General features: G+C 41.3%; 1 protein-coding gene across 7 annotated transcripts in view; it reads left to right on the forward strand.

Moving 5' to 3' along the window:
- LOC109037149 (uncharacterized) overlaps nucleotides 1–14,993 on the forward strand; it is a 549,607-nt gene that overhangs the window by 100,649 nt on the left and 433,965 nt on the right. The gene's annotated exons all lie outside the window — the stretch shown is intronic.

Genomic DNA, 14,993 nt, shown 5'->3' on the forward strand with positions numbered 1-14,993 from the left:
CCTTGTTTTGAGGGTATGGAAGACTCATTGTCAGATTGTGCTGTCTCCTGTCCACGCGCTCATATTCGGCTCGCTGAGGAAATTGTACACATTCTGAAACATTTCCCTCTGCCCAACTCATGTTTACGTTTCAATTATTATTGGATTGAGATAAGCACCTTTAGGAAAAAAGCCAGTGGAACATCTCACTTGTAGGACTTACTGTAATGGGACAAAAAACGAGTGGGAAAAAAGTAATTAAAAAACCTAATGTGGGAGAAATTTTTTTTATATGGGAATAATGACCTAGCACCTTAGTTCCAATTGAGAATGGGTATGTAATTGGCTCGAAACGTCCTGGGTGTGTTTATATTCTGTTTGTCAGCCTTATAAACCCATATGTTGTTTATTTATTGTATTTTATGGTTAATTTACAGTTCTGACGAAAATTATTCGAAAGTTGATTTGACATTCAACAACTACAGATAAAGGTATGTTTCAAGAATTTAAATATAAATCAAATTATGCTAATATTAATAAACTGATGATAATTATAAAAAACGCAATGCGTTTGCAACTCCGTCAACCGCATACCTAACAAATATGAGTGTGTGCGCAGGCGGCAAAGAAGAGCCGAATTTAGGCAGAGGCCACATGTGCAGCGACATATGGCGACCAATTTTTAGGGCCAGCAAATTAAGAAAACGCGGCGGTATAGACTTCTAAAATGCTCACAATTTTTTTTTTTTTTTTTTTTTTTTGGGGGGGGGGGGTAGAGGGGGCTATTCAAACCGTCAAAGATCATCTCTTTCGATACAGGGACGACGAACTTTAGTCGGTCTAAGGCGGCAAACTTGTAAATCCCCCCTCCCGCACATATACGCCTAAGGATTCGAAACTTTCGTTCTTATGCTAACTTCTAGGATGTCAAAGAAATATATGCAAATAATACAAGTTTTGAATAAATAAAATCGACGGACTTCAAAGCAAGACTTTAATTTATTCGAGGCGTATAAAGAAAGGTGGTCGCATTTCGAGTTGAGCCGCCATTTTAAAGGCTGTTCCGCGCAGAGCGTACGAAATGCGACCACCATTCTTTATCCGCCTTCAAATTTTTGGCTTGAAAAAAAAATAAATAAATAAATAAATTAATGAATGAATGAATGGATGAATGAATGAATAAATAAATAAATAGATAAATAAAAAATAAAAATGGAGAAATACTGGTGTGAGAATAAGCATCCAAGATTCCAAGCGGAGGATCAAAGACGGTTCCCGAGATTTGCACCGCAAACTCGAAAATTCAACAGAACCTTGGCATTACGAAGAGAGGGGCGAGTGGGGTGTAAATCTGTAGCAGTGAGCTGCAAAGCCAAGGAACGACAGGTGTTAGGTGTACTGCCGCGCCGTGATATTAGGGCTCGTTTAATAAGTCATAAAACGTAGAGTACGAGTGGTGCGATCTACCGAGTAACTACCGCACTACTGTGTCACCGACCGTCATAGACAAGCCACGCTTGTGAAGGATGTACTAACTCTTGCGGACAAGATCTCAACTACTTCCTGAGAGTACTGCATTGCCGTTCCGCCGAATTCATTAGAATTTATGAGATACATACTCAGGGTGTCTACTAAAACAGGCCGGCCAAAAATCAGTACTTTTACAGTGCTTTATCGGTACATTTCCGAGAAATTCAATACTTTTTCAGTACCTTCATTGGACGAAATTCGAAGAATTTCAAAAATTTGAATTTCTCCCTCAAATTGCGACAAAATAGACAAAGAAAAGAAAAAAAAAAAAAAGAAAAAAAATGAATAGAATTCCGGACCTTCTTGCAGAACTTCTGGACGGACCCTAAAAAATCAGTGCTATTTCCGACTTTCCGGCCTTGGAGACACCCTGATACTCCATTTTTATGGATTTTAAAAGATAGGGACATTCAGAATATTGACTATGTTTGACTAAGTTGGTTATAGATGGTTCTTTTCTTCAGATTTTGGTGCATTTGGCGATGGACTTCAGGGGAAGAAGGGTAGGGGAGCAGACTTATTGGCAACAGTGTGAGTTCACGCTTGAGATGATTCGTTTCAAATGATGAATTTGTCGAACGCTCAAGAGCACAACCTTATGATACACCACTGGTCTACGAACCATGGATAAATACGGGTGTAAACGCTTTATCCGAGGATCGGAACTGACGTGCTAACGAAGAACGCCGTAAGAACCTTGAGACGTCGCCAAATTTCCTTCGATAATGCACGAATTTTCAGGGAAAGAGTGAATATTTTTCTCCAAATTTTTCACACTATTTTATATTCACTTTAATTTACACATCCGAAAATTTAAAGGATTCACACAATTTTATATTCAATTTAATTTACACACCCGGAAATTTAAAGGAACAATGTTCATAACTTGTCTCTAAAATATATATATTTCGTCAAAGGAAATTTGACAAAATTCGGATTTCATACAGCGTTAATCCTTAGCACTACAGAGAACACAAGCAGCAAGTTGTTAGCTTAAGAACAGAGAGACCCTACGATTACCTGGCCCCTGGCGTCGCGTCGTCGGCACTATGAGTGGAAGATTTTCCTTTCGAGGACATAGTAAATTTTCCGACACATTGTATTTTTTAACTTGGACTACAATGCGCGGTAAGGAACTGCTTTTCCTATCTCATTTTAAAAACAACATATGTCCCATCAGTTTCCGAATGTTGATCGATGCTTTTATGGATGAGCTAGGCAAAATGGGCCTGTTGCAAACTTTTGCTAGAGCAAAACTAAGAGTTGTTTCCTACAGATAATGCCTCAAAAATCACGATGAGCGCATTGGCAAAGTCTGAAATGCACTCATAACTTCACAATCTGCGTAAGAAATTTGCGGTTTTTTGAGCTTCCCGCTTCGAAAACGATACTACGGTACAGGTGAACATTTTGTTAGAGGAGTCGTTCCATTGGCGACAATACTCATCATGGCCGACGCCAGTCCCCCAAAACACGTGTGATGGAACGAGATAACACTTGAACAGGATTAAACCATATAACAATCGGTGTGTTTACGTTCATATTTTCCTCGCCCGCCTTAATTGACCTTGAACTCTCCTCGAATTACGCGAGGAACTGCGCAAGCGTCGGCCATGATGAATATTGCCGACGATGGAGCGACTCCTCTAACAAAATGTTCACCTGTGCAGTAGTATCGTTTTTGAAGCGGGAAGCTCAAAATAACGCAAATTTCTTACGCAGATTGTGAAGTTATGAGTGCATTTCAGACTTTGCCGATGCGCTCATCGTGATTTTTGAGGCATTATCTATAGGAAACAACTCTTCATTCTGCTCTAGCAAAAGTTTGCAACAGGCCCATTGTAGCAACGTATACGACTGAATTAATTCATTTTGAGACTGTAAATCCTCGTAACGCTTTTTTTGAGGCCTCGGAGGTCGTTGATAAATTCGATTTTTACAGTTTTGATTTTCAGGGCTCCTTTAGTTTTTCTCGGGTCCCATTCAAATCTTTGAATATACTTTACTTTTGAGGTATCGGAATGTTCGGAATGAATCTCTTTCGCAATGTTCTAAGTGGTCGGGCTCAAAAATTATCGGAGTGCTGATACTTTTTCGGGGCCCTTCCTCTCGGGTGAAGGTCCCCGTAATTAACTTAAAGCCTTCCTTTGTGTGGGTTTTTCAAGTTTTGGGGGTCCTTAGGGGAGTCCTGACGGGGCCCTCTGAGCCACATTTCAGAATTTCTCAGGTGCTAAAGCGTCCTAGCACCCTTGGTCAGACCACCCCTGCAGTCTGTCGCTTTTGAGACCTTTAGAACTCCCTCAATACCACTGAATGTCTTGCTCCTGAATTATCAGGGATCCACATTACAAATCAGCAAGCACTGCATTTCATGACATTGGTGGATCAATACTCAACTCACAATGTTTTCCATTCGTTCAAAACCAGTTCGCCTTCAATACTTTGATAGGCAACGAGATTGACTTGGAGACTATCAAGCATATCATTATGGGACTAATTTCACCCCTTCCTACAACGTTCGGCACTCATTCTAATACAGTTGCCTTCGATAATATGTCTCCTACTTTTAATGGTACATTGCGTTATTACCTAGTCTACTTTTGGCAAATTAATCTAGTTAAGACAACGACCTCGCACTTAATTCATCATTCCCCTCTTCCTCTATAACAATTCACCTAGTTCAACCAATAGGATCGCTCCATTTCCCCTTCGAACTCTACGTCTACCTTTTTACCTACCAATTTCAATAACCAGCCCAGGGGGCGCACAGTGGATCGAGTCAATTAGAGAGGTCGGACATGAAATTTTTGACTAAAACTGCAAATTTTCATGTCTATTTTGTCGCATTTTAGACTTTAAGGGGTGCTTGTAGAAGAGAATTTCACGAGAAAACCAATGAAACCACTTTTAGAACTTCAAAGTCTTGAACAAACGGAGTTATAAGCAATTAAAGTTTCCAAATTTTGTCCGACTTCTGCTATTGACTCGATCCACTGTGGGGCGGTCTCACATTTTATAGGATAGCGTGAAGGAGAGAACTAAATGTAATTAGTTCCTTAATTTCTTGGAAAGAGAGAAGAACGGGAATCTTGGGTCATGGCTGTATGTATTTCTTCTGATTTGTTTTAATGGCTTGGATTTTGAGTCTCGGTGCTGTTCGAGAGGATGACGCGCGATGAGTGCGGTGTGCGCATTCGCAGAAAAATTGTTTCATGGATTAGCGTGGATTTTGCGTGGAGTCAGGAGAATTTCGAAACGAGACGGAAATTGGACTCCATTAGATTCGCTCCCATCGAATATTGGTGCTCATCCTCAGGAAACGCTCCGACTCCGCGAACATGCCTACAACAGTGCCTCGCGATAGATCGATTTACCTATCATTTCAACCTACGGAAAATGATCGCTCATCAGGGTATACTTCCATAATCGATTCTTTACCATAGCTCCAAACGAGGAAATATCGATTATTCACGCCTCGACACTGTCCTGGTAAATCAGCTTCGTGGACTCGGAAAAATCCCAGACTAAATCTTACATACTTAACCTTTGAAAATTTATGCATGTATTTCAGTGCACTACTCCAGGAATTTTAAGAAACCCTGCAGGCCATAAGTGAAGACGTAGTACCATAGGAGCAATGTCCACAAAATTCAAGACTAATGAACGTTTTCAACATGCTTTTCTGGGAGCGAACACTGAAGAGCTATGGACAACTAAACTCTGGTACTCATTTATCCCTAGCAGTGAGCTCACAATAAGTAATCGTTTCTTTATATTGTATTTAAATTGAGGAAAAACAGTGTTGCCAAGTTGCACGAATAGCCACTGCCGGGCAGGAAACAATACTTGAAAGAGTTGTTTTCTCATGGGAACCACAGTGGATCGAGTCAACGGGAGAGGTCGGACGAAATTTGGAAACTTTCAAAACTTTTAACTCTGTTTACACAAAACTTTGAGGTTTTAAAAGTGGTTCCAGTGATCTCCTTGTGAAATTTTCTATAAGAGGCATCCCTCAAAATTTAAATGTGACGAAATAAACATCAAAATTTGCAGCTCTGGTCAAAAAATGTATGTCCGACCTCTGTGATTGGCTCGATCCACTGTGCGAGCCTTGAATGCACAAAAATACATAAACAAATTAGAAGTCATCTGAAAACGGACTTGCTCCCTATTAAAAACAACTACTTTAATAGCCTTAACAGCAATTGGACCTGTTTTCCCCCCTTCCTTCCTCTGTACTTGTAACAGTTTCTAGGGGCTGATTTTTGGTTGACCTTTCCTCTCAAAAACCATTCCTGAGTGACCTTGGCGTAAGACCGTCAAGCTCGGGTTGTCTAGCCCTGAATCAAACCTGGGATCTCTTGATCGGAGGGCAACTACTTTAACCACCCTGCGTACCCTGACCCAGACCAACACGAGGCATGCAATTTGGGGGATTTCAGAGAATTGTCCAAGATCAAATGAGCTTTTGCTCTTTTCCTGCCCCTCCAGCAACTTTTGCCTCCACACAACCGTTATTGGCTACCTCCCCCGTGCCAGTGGCCGGTTCAGGGATGAAGCCATGCTACCATGGTGGTATGGTTCCCTCTTCGAATCACGGAAGAAGAAAAAGAAGATATCAGAAAGAAAGAGGGAGCAACAAAAGAGAAAAAGTTCAGTAAGTTCAGCCAATATAAAAAACCACGTGTGTGTTGCTGGCGAGACCAACAAAACACAAAATTCTAGTTGTTTTGTTGTTTTCTGTTGTTGTTTTGTCTTTGCGTCGAAAACTTAACTCAATTAATGTCTGCTGTCTTCTTATATTTTAACCTTGACCTTTCAAAAAATCCGATTTCCATAGGCATAATTGGTCGTATTTACGCTGAAAGGAACTATGTGCATAGGGATTGCGTGTGACATAGTTCCTTTTAGCAAAAATGCGTCCAATTTAAGTTTTAAAGTTGAATGACCATAAATTTTCATCTTGACTTGATTCTTCAAATGTATTATGTTCTCTATGTGAGAGGGGGAGTTGTGCAACGGCCCCCTCTTTAGCCACTGTCCACTGGAAAAAAAACTCCGGCCGTGGGAGCCGCAATTACGGGCTATATAGACATACTGTCCGTTCCGGGCTCAAAGGCCGAAAATTCCGGCTGCTGGAGGCGTAGCTTCGATTGCTCCGGGTTCAGAGGCCGACGCTACGGCTCCAGCAGCCGAGATTTTCGGCTTTGGAGCCCGGAACGGACGGTATGTCTATATAGCCCGTAATGGACCAATAGACAAGGTACGAATTTAAGCATTCTAATACATGTTTCTTGACCAGAATTTCACGTAAAACACGATGCGCACAACGAAAATTACCGAAATCAACTCGTTATGAAGATATTTAATGATTCTTGATGCGTGAATTCAAACCACCCGCTCATGAAAACTCAATGCTCTACGTGACTCACATCGCGCGCTAAACGTTATCATGACAGTCTCTGCGATATAAAAATCTGGCAACCTTAATCTTGACGCTTTAGCTCAGCTATTGCAAGTTGTTTATAGTTTGAACAGCACATGGTGGGAAATGAACATCGCTTGATTGAGAAGTTTGCTGAAACCGTTCTAGTGCACGATTTGACTCACGTAGAGCTTTGAGTTTCTTGTGAGCGGGCAGTTCAAACTCCTCGTAACCAATGTGAAATATAAACGTTAATATCTTCGTTAGGAGTTGATTTCGGTAATTTTCGTTGCGCGAATCGTGTTCTACGTGAAATTCTGGTCAAGAAACATGTATTAGAATGCTTAAATTCGTACCTTGTCTATTGGTCCATTGCGGCTTCAACGGCCGGAGTTTTTTTTTCAGTGTCCGGATCCGCCTCTGTCCCGAGCTATCGGCTGAAACGGCGCCCTTGCTGAAATTAAGGGTCAACCCACCCATAGAATAATAAAGCTAACGCCTATAGAAGAGTCACTCGCGTAAGTGGCCGTTGTGACTCTCGCCTGCTGTGTCCAGGTTTGGTTAGGTCCCGTTGCCCTATACTTTTCTGAACCCGCCAGCTCTTTGCAAGGTTGTCAAATGTAATAGTAGGGCCCAGCAAATTGCAGGGTTGCGAAATGTAGTCAGTGGTGCCAACGAAGAGTCTAATGTTTTGTAAGTGTAAAAGTCATCGTCACAGAGTAAAAGAGTTTGAGTATCAAAATTAATGTAACGGAAACGATTTCCACAGCCTCGTCGTGCTCATGCTGGCCAGATGACTGATAAAATCAGATGTGATCAGCTACAGTTAGAGTGTTACAGTTGGCTATTGCCACCATTTTCATTCTGAATGTAAACAATACCCGCCAGCTCCAGCTCAAGAGCTCCAGGTCCCTGTTCTTCTTCTTCGTCATGAAATCTGCGAGAGTGTCCTTTCTATAGGCGTAGCCTTATTATTCTATGACCCACCGAATCTCTACAAGTCGCTTGAAAATCGTAGAGTGACGTCACAACTGGCGGACGCCACAGAGAGTGGGCAGCGAACCGAAACCGGTCAGCGGCTTCTGTAATGATTTCTACATGCACGATGCGACGCGAGGCGCGGGCCTGGATTCCCCGAATCCGCTCTCGCGGAGGATTTTGCAATCCCTGCCACCGATGGTGCGAATCAAAGCGCCGCGCCGGTGCTTTGCGATTAATCGATCGATCTGCTGATAAGACCTATGGAAAAAGATCGATACCCTGAAAATCGATTTCGTACCAGAGTTTCAAATGGGGAAGAATCGATAGCCGTTGATTCACGCCTCGCTTTTGGTCGGGAGCCGAGCAATGAGCATGGGTCATTACTAAAAGGCCAAAGCCGGGCCCGTCCTGCCGCGCCGACAAAAGCACGTATCTGCCAGTGGCGTGGCGTGCTTTGCGATGACTTGATCATCTACCATGCAAACCTCACTGGAAAAAAAAGTCGCTTGGATCTAGAGTCCAGACTCTTAAAAACATTGACAAGAAAAAATACTCTTGATTCGATCGGATTTTTGCTTAAATCGAGAACCAAGCCTCTTAATTTAAGCGGATTTCCTTTTGATCCAAGCAAAATCCGATTGAATCAAGAGTATTTTTTCTTGTCATTATTTTTAAGAGTCTGGACTCGAGATCCAAGCGACTTTTTTTTTTTCAGTGCTACAGGAAAGGATTCATTATCGGGATGAACCTTGATGACCGATTCTTTACCATGGCGTCAAATGACTAAGTATCGACAGCCGATTATTCACACTTCACCGACAAAAGCATGCGCGGAGTTTTGATTGGAGATACGCGGTTATGAGTGACGAGGCGTGAATAATCGACTTTCAAATTTTCCAATTTGAAGCTATGGTAAAGAATAGATTATTAAAATGTTCGTTGCCGACATCTTGATAATCAATCCTTTTTCATAGGTTTCAATCGATTCATCGCAAAGGACCACTGGGCCACTGGGAGATACGCGGTTATTTCACAGCGGGGCATCGTGCTTGGCGTCGGCGATGAGGGAAGCACTCCATGTCAAAGCCTGCTAAGTCCATTTTCTGGCGAGCCCTAAGCTCCATATGGATCCTCGCCTTGGGCGGCTCATCAGATGATGGGCATGTTCCGTTTTAACATCCACGGATTCAGGCGACAAATTGAGGCTCCAGGCCTGAAGCGAGAGGAAACGCAGGCAGCGGTGCCCGGCCGAGTGATTTTCTACCGCGGAGAAAGTTACGCCTGCGTCCGGGCACCGAACCGACACATTTCCGAGAATTTTACATCGAAAGGAAGTACAGAGCATTCTCATGACGCGAACGGCAAATTACAGTTAGGCAGACGCCGATTTCTTGCGACCAAGCAGCGCCCGCTCTATTTCACGCTTAGCCACTCCACACTCCCATCGGACACTCGCACTCGCCGATTCAGCTGAATCTATCACACTGAAAAAAGAAATCTCTGTGTATTTACTTAAGAAAAGGGTAAAATTACCAAGAATTCAGGGTTCTATTTGATCCCAGTTTTTTCTTGGTAAAATTACCATTTATGGAATTGGTAATTTTACCGAGAAATCTCGGTAAAATTATTGAACTTTCTCGGTAATTTTACTGGACCTTGTTAAAAACGCCAATATTTTTTATCGACTGTGGTAGAATTACCGAGATAAAATGGCAAAGTTACCGGGAATTGATTCCCAATAAAAGTGGTATTCTTACCTGAGAAAACAGTAAAAATACCGGTTTTTAGGTAAGCTTATCAGTCTGTCTTGGTAAAATTACCAATAATTGGTGAGAAAAGTGAGATGGTAAAGGTACCAACGGACCTTGGTAAAAACGCCGAGAAGTTTTTTTTCAGTGCAAGTGCCTTTGTGTATGCTACGTTTTTTGTGAAACTATACACTACTTCTATGCCGTGCAACGCAAAAACGCCGTCAACGCCATTTTAAATGTTTTGGAAACCATGTATCATAGCAGAAAAACTTGGGTACCTCAGGAAAATGTTTTTACAGAATTCTTTCCCAAATACTATCAGGAACTTAACCTGTGAGTTTGAGGTGCAGGGGTAAAACAGTTTTCATTTTATGAAGTGTTAAGTTCCAAAAAACAAGGGCAAATCTTGATGCATTGACGGCGTTCTTGCTTAGCATGGTAGTTCTGATTGACTCGCAATCAGTCATTCTAGGACTAAGGTGATTCGTCAAGCTCAAGTGACGTGGTCGAACTGGCATGCGGTACATCGCATCGATTAGGTAAAAAATCCCAGCAGATTTTGAATTTTTAGCCAAAAAAAAAACAAGAAAAAAAAAGGACGATAGCCCCTGCGCATAAGCCTAAAGAATCATTCTAAATCCAAAAATCAGAACGTTTAAGAAAAGTAAGCAGAATAGTGTTCGGAAAAAACCTCGCATTCAATACAGAAATCGATTTCTGTATCGAATGCGAGGTTTTTTCCCAAACACAATTCTGCTTACTTTTCTTGAATATTCTGATTTTTGGATTTAGAATGATTCTTTAGGCTTATGCGCAGGCGCAGGGGCTATCGTCCTTTTTTTTTTTTTGCTGAAAATTCAAAATCTGCTGGAATTTTTCACCTAATCGATGCGATATATCACATGCCAGTTCGACCACGTCACTTGAGTTTGACGAATCACCTTAAAAGAGCTAATCAATACCAATTAAAAATGACCGCAAACGCATGCACATGGATAAAAATTACAGCAAAGAGATTTTATTTCCTAGCATCGCCGTGATTATTACTTATAAATTACAATAGTTGCATGTATCTACTAGGTTTTGAAACGAATCTTGTGCGTTACAATCGAAAAAATCTTTTCAACGTGAATCTTTGCCATGGCAAAACTAGCAACATGTGTAGCAGGCCGTGATAACAGCCGAAAATTCGTAAAAACCTCCTTCCGTCCAGAATCACTACCTTTTTTTTGAGTTCCTAAAGGTCCCCATCCAGGGTTACTGTTTTATCAATAAAGATGCACCCGCTTTCTACCTTTGAAAAGAGAGTCCATACAGGCCCTAATAAGAAACCCCAGGAATGGTGATGGTTCTAAATGAGAGGGGAACGTTGCCACCCCTGCAGTCTACAGTTGACACTTACTATATTTGTTGCCGACCTTGCCATAGTACAGGCTTACGTTGAAAAGTATTCTTCAAATGTAATGCACAAAATTGGTCTCAGAACTGAATAAAAACGTGCAACTATGTAATTTGAGTAAAATTCGTAGTGACACAGAGCAAATAAAATCCTATTCTCCGACATTTGGAATCATTTGCAATCAACTTCCACCGTTTTGTTTTCTCGGCTCATAAGATTCCCACGTAATCTATGATATGTGATCCAATCAGAAGTGGATCCTCTGGTGTGCGAACTCTCCCTATGGCAGGTACCGTAGTCCGTAGCTAAAGCTCAGGGGTTCACTTCTGGTTCGACCTCATCCCCCGCCTATGGAGCGCCTTTGAAAGCGATGGCCCACTCGGCAAGGTACCAAGTAAAGCACTCCATTTCATTTGCCTCCTCAAAGTTATCAGTACAAATCATTACCACGCGTACAATTTGGACATCAGCGTTCCTAAAAAGGATATGAGTATAATTACGATTAACGTTCGGTAAATGGTAAAAACACAAATGACGTCATATTTGGATTACATTTTGCAATAAAGAACCACTATCTCTGGCTCTTCCATAAAAGCATATATCTGTATAGGAAAGCCAATAGCATGTATGTTGCTTCAAAAAATGGGCCAGAAATATTGGTTCCTTATTGCAAAATGTAATCCATTTAGAATTTGTGTTCCATTTGATCCGTGTTGCCTGAACATGCTATCTCATTTAGGAGCTGATCTCTGAACTTCCCAACTCGTGAATAACTTTGAAATTTTGAAGAAAAGACCCTGGGACAAGATGCTTTAATTCATACCTAGTCAAGCTACCCCCTGAGAACCTGAGTCATAATTCGAAAATATGGGGACAACGCGCTCATCTAGAGAGAGCCGTGGCTAAAGTACCTGAAGCGCAGTGATGTGGCGGCACGTGGCGTGCTTTGCGATATATCCATTGATCTGCCATTTATACCTATGAAAAAGGATCGATAAACAGGGTGTTTGCAACGAACACCTTAACAATCGATTGTTTACTTCGGCTTCAACTGAGAAATATCGATAATCGATCATTGACGCCTCGCCACGGCTAAAGCACCTGACAAGAGGGCAGTCCAGAGGTGCCTCATGCTAGCGAAGGGGAGAGGGGTGTAAAGTACCATATGCAATCAGAGGAAAAGGGTCTACTTATTTGAAATTATATCCTGACTCTTAGCCATGATATTCGTCTCGGAGTATTTTACTGATCGCTTTGGAAGTGAATCTGTGCGAGAAAAAGAAGACAAATTGTACAAATTTAGTATACAAATAACGTTAACGAGCTAGTAAATTTTATTTAAAGTATTTTTAGGCAAGGAAAATTCCCTAAAGAAGAAAATTCTAAGAACCTTGCCCAGGAGGGAATTTTTTCAAGAATTGTTTTTAAGTAGATATCTCTCGGCTATTACTTTCCAGAAATGCAGAAAAAAATATGAGCGAATTTTTTTCTTTAGAAAGTGCTTTTTAAAGGTGTAAAATCCATTTTTTCTCTCTTTTCCTCTAATTTATACGGTGGGAAAACTTTCCCGATAAAAAAAGCCATAAATTCGAAAGAGAGATAAAGGGGAAAAGAAAATGTCATTTTTTTTTTTAAACATGCCCTAAGAACAAGGCTCAAGGCAGACACCTTGGAAAGTATACAGAAATGAACGGGCATTCTTTTACGTAACCTCAACTTGGCTCAACAAAGAGGTAATTGACAAGAGATAGCATTTAACGAACAAGCGAACGCAGTCTTCATTTTTTGTTTCACGTCATATTTCATTGTTCGTTCGAGAACATTTACTCATCGTCGCCCTCAATGCGTCATACTGGGGCGAGGTGCAGTGCAGTCGTTGAAGAATTTAAAAGAGAAAACTAAAACTAGAAAAATCTGTGAAAAGCACTAGCTGCATGCTCATGTTTTGATGGTAAATATTTGGACTGATCGAAAATAATAATGCACTCAGAATAAGCAAGTCTGTACTAAAAACGAATAGCATCATAAAAATATTCAGTGCGTTTAATGAGAAGACGTGGTGTGTAGAATATGTGCGTAAAAGTATTACTTTCGATTAGACGTAGACCAATACTGCCGTGCTAAGGTAGAACGCCGTATGAACATTCGAAAGTTGCACAGTTTTCCTCAATGAAATATGTATTTTTGACGAAATTCATTCATATTTTTCCTTGAAAGTTTCAGATATTGTAGATTAAAGTGCGTAAAAATTGTCTGAAAGTTTTGGAAAAAATAATCACAATTTTCCCAGTAAATTCGATTTTTATCAAAGAAAACTTGGCAACGTCTGAAGGTTCATACAGCGTTTTTCCATAGCATGGCAGAATAGAACGCTGCCAGACCATATTTTGTAACTTGAGCAACCGTCCCAAAAGGTTTACCTGACTAATCCATGATGTAACTATAGTCTTACACTGCCGTACTAAGGAAAAATGCCGTATGAATATCCGAGAGCTACCGAATTTCCTTCGATGAAATGTTCGTTTTTTAGGAAAGCTATGAATATGGTTCCTAGAAATTTTCGGGAACTTTAGGTGAAATTGCAGAAAAAAATTCTGAAAAATTGATGAAAAAATATTTACAAATTTTTCCGAAAATTCGTAATTTACTAAAAAAAAATTTGGCAACGTCTGAAGGTTCATACGACGTTTTTCCTTCGCATGGCAGTATACGAAGGACTAGAAATAAGAAACTTTATGACGGCCGTCAGTCTTGCATTTTGGCATGCGAGAAAACCTCCAATTCCGCCATTGAACAGCTTTGGAAGAACCTGTGCCTTTTCTCCGCTTGTGACCTTCCAAAATTACTTTTTTAGGTTTTTCAAATTTTACAGGTTAGTAATCTTAAAATAGCTCCGATTATAATGATCGGGGCCGGGTTTGACATTAGGTCATACAGCCTATAGTTTAAAGGTGCAGCATTCTGATGCGATCCGACTTTAGAGGCCGAAAGTTCCGGGTACACCACCCACAGCAGTCGAAGCTACGGTTCCAGCACCCGGAACAGACGGTACGTCTACATAGCCCGTAAATTTTTTATTCAGTGTACTGAAGATAGCGAAGAGTTCAAAAATGAAGTTTTCAAAAACTGGACCAAAAACTGTTCGAGCGGAGAAGAATCGGCGAATTTAACCATTTGACTGTAAAAAAGGGACTTATATATCTCATACTAGGGAAAACAGCCGTACGTGCAATCGTATGTGTGTTAGCGTGGTTATGCTTTCAACGAACAATAAACACTTTTTATGACCAGGAGTCGGCAGGGAAGAGCACCGTTTTTCACAAGACAACCGCAAGTACAGCTCTCTCGCGGGGTAAAAAAGACTTACTGCTGTTTTGTCGCAAATAACGTCAATTTTTGCGCACTTACTGCACTTCGACAAGCCTTGTATTCTGCACTTGGGACAAATTTCGCTGTTTCAGCCGGATGACTGAACCGTTTAAATTAGATTTATAAAAAATATTTGAGGAAAACTAGATTATAGAAATTTGGTCACTACTGAAACTGATGTCTTCGGTAACACGGGAGAGTAACTCTCTGCCCATCCCTCACGTGTCACCGCGCCGGTTCCCTCCCGTAATTGAATCGGTTTCTGTTAGCGCGACGTGAGTCCAAAAATTCATGAGCCCTGGCTCCCGTTGATCAAGCAGGAAGCCAAGGCTCATGAGTTTTTGGACCCGTGTCCATCAAACAGAAACCGATTCCATTGCGTTACGTAACTGAATGGCGACCCGTAATCATTGGCAGAAATGCCCGAGTTTACGAGAATCGCCGGTGCAGTCTCTGCAGATCTCAATAATTTCCTACACTTTTCCCACGCATGGGATGGTTTTGACGGGACGAAACGGCAACGCTGGGTAGGTAACGGCCCCGCGACTTTTTCCTCTGC

Source organism: Bemisia tabaci, chromosome 1 (assembly GCF_918797505.1).
Source record: "Bemisia tabaci chromosome 1, PGI_BMITA_v3".
Lineage (NCBI taxonomy): Eukaryota > Metazoa > Arthropoda > Insecta > Hemiptera > Aleyrodidae > Bemisia > Bemisia tabaci.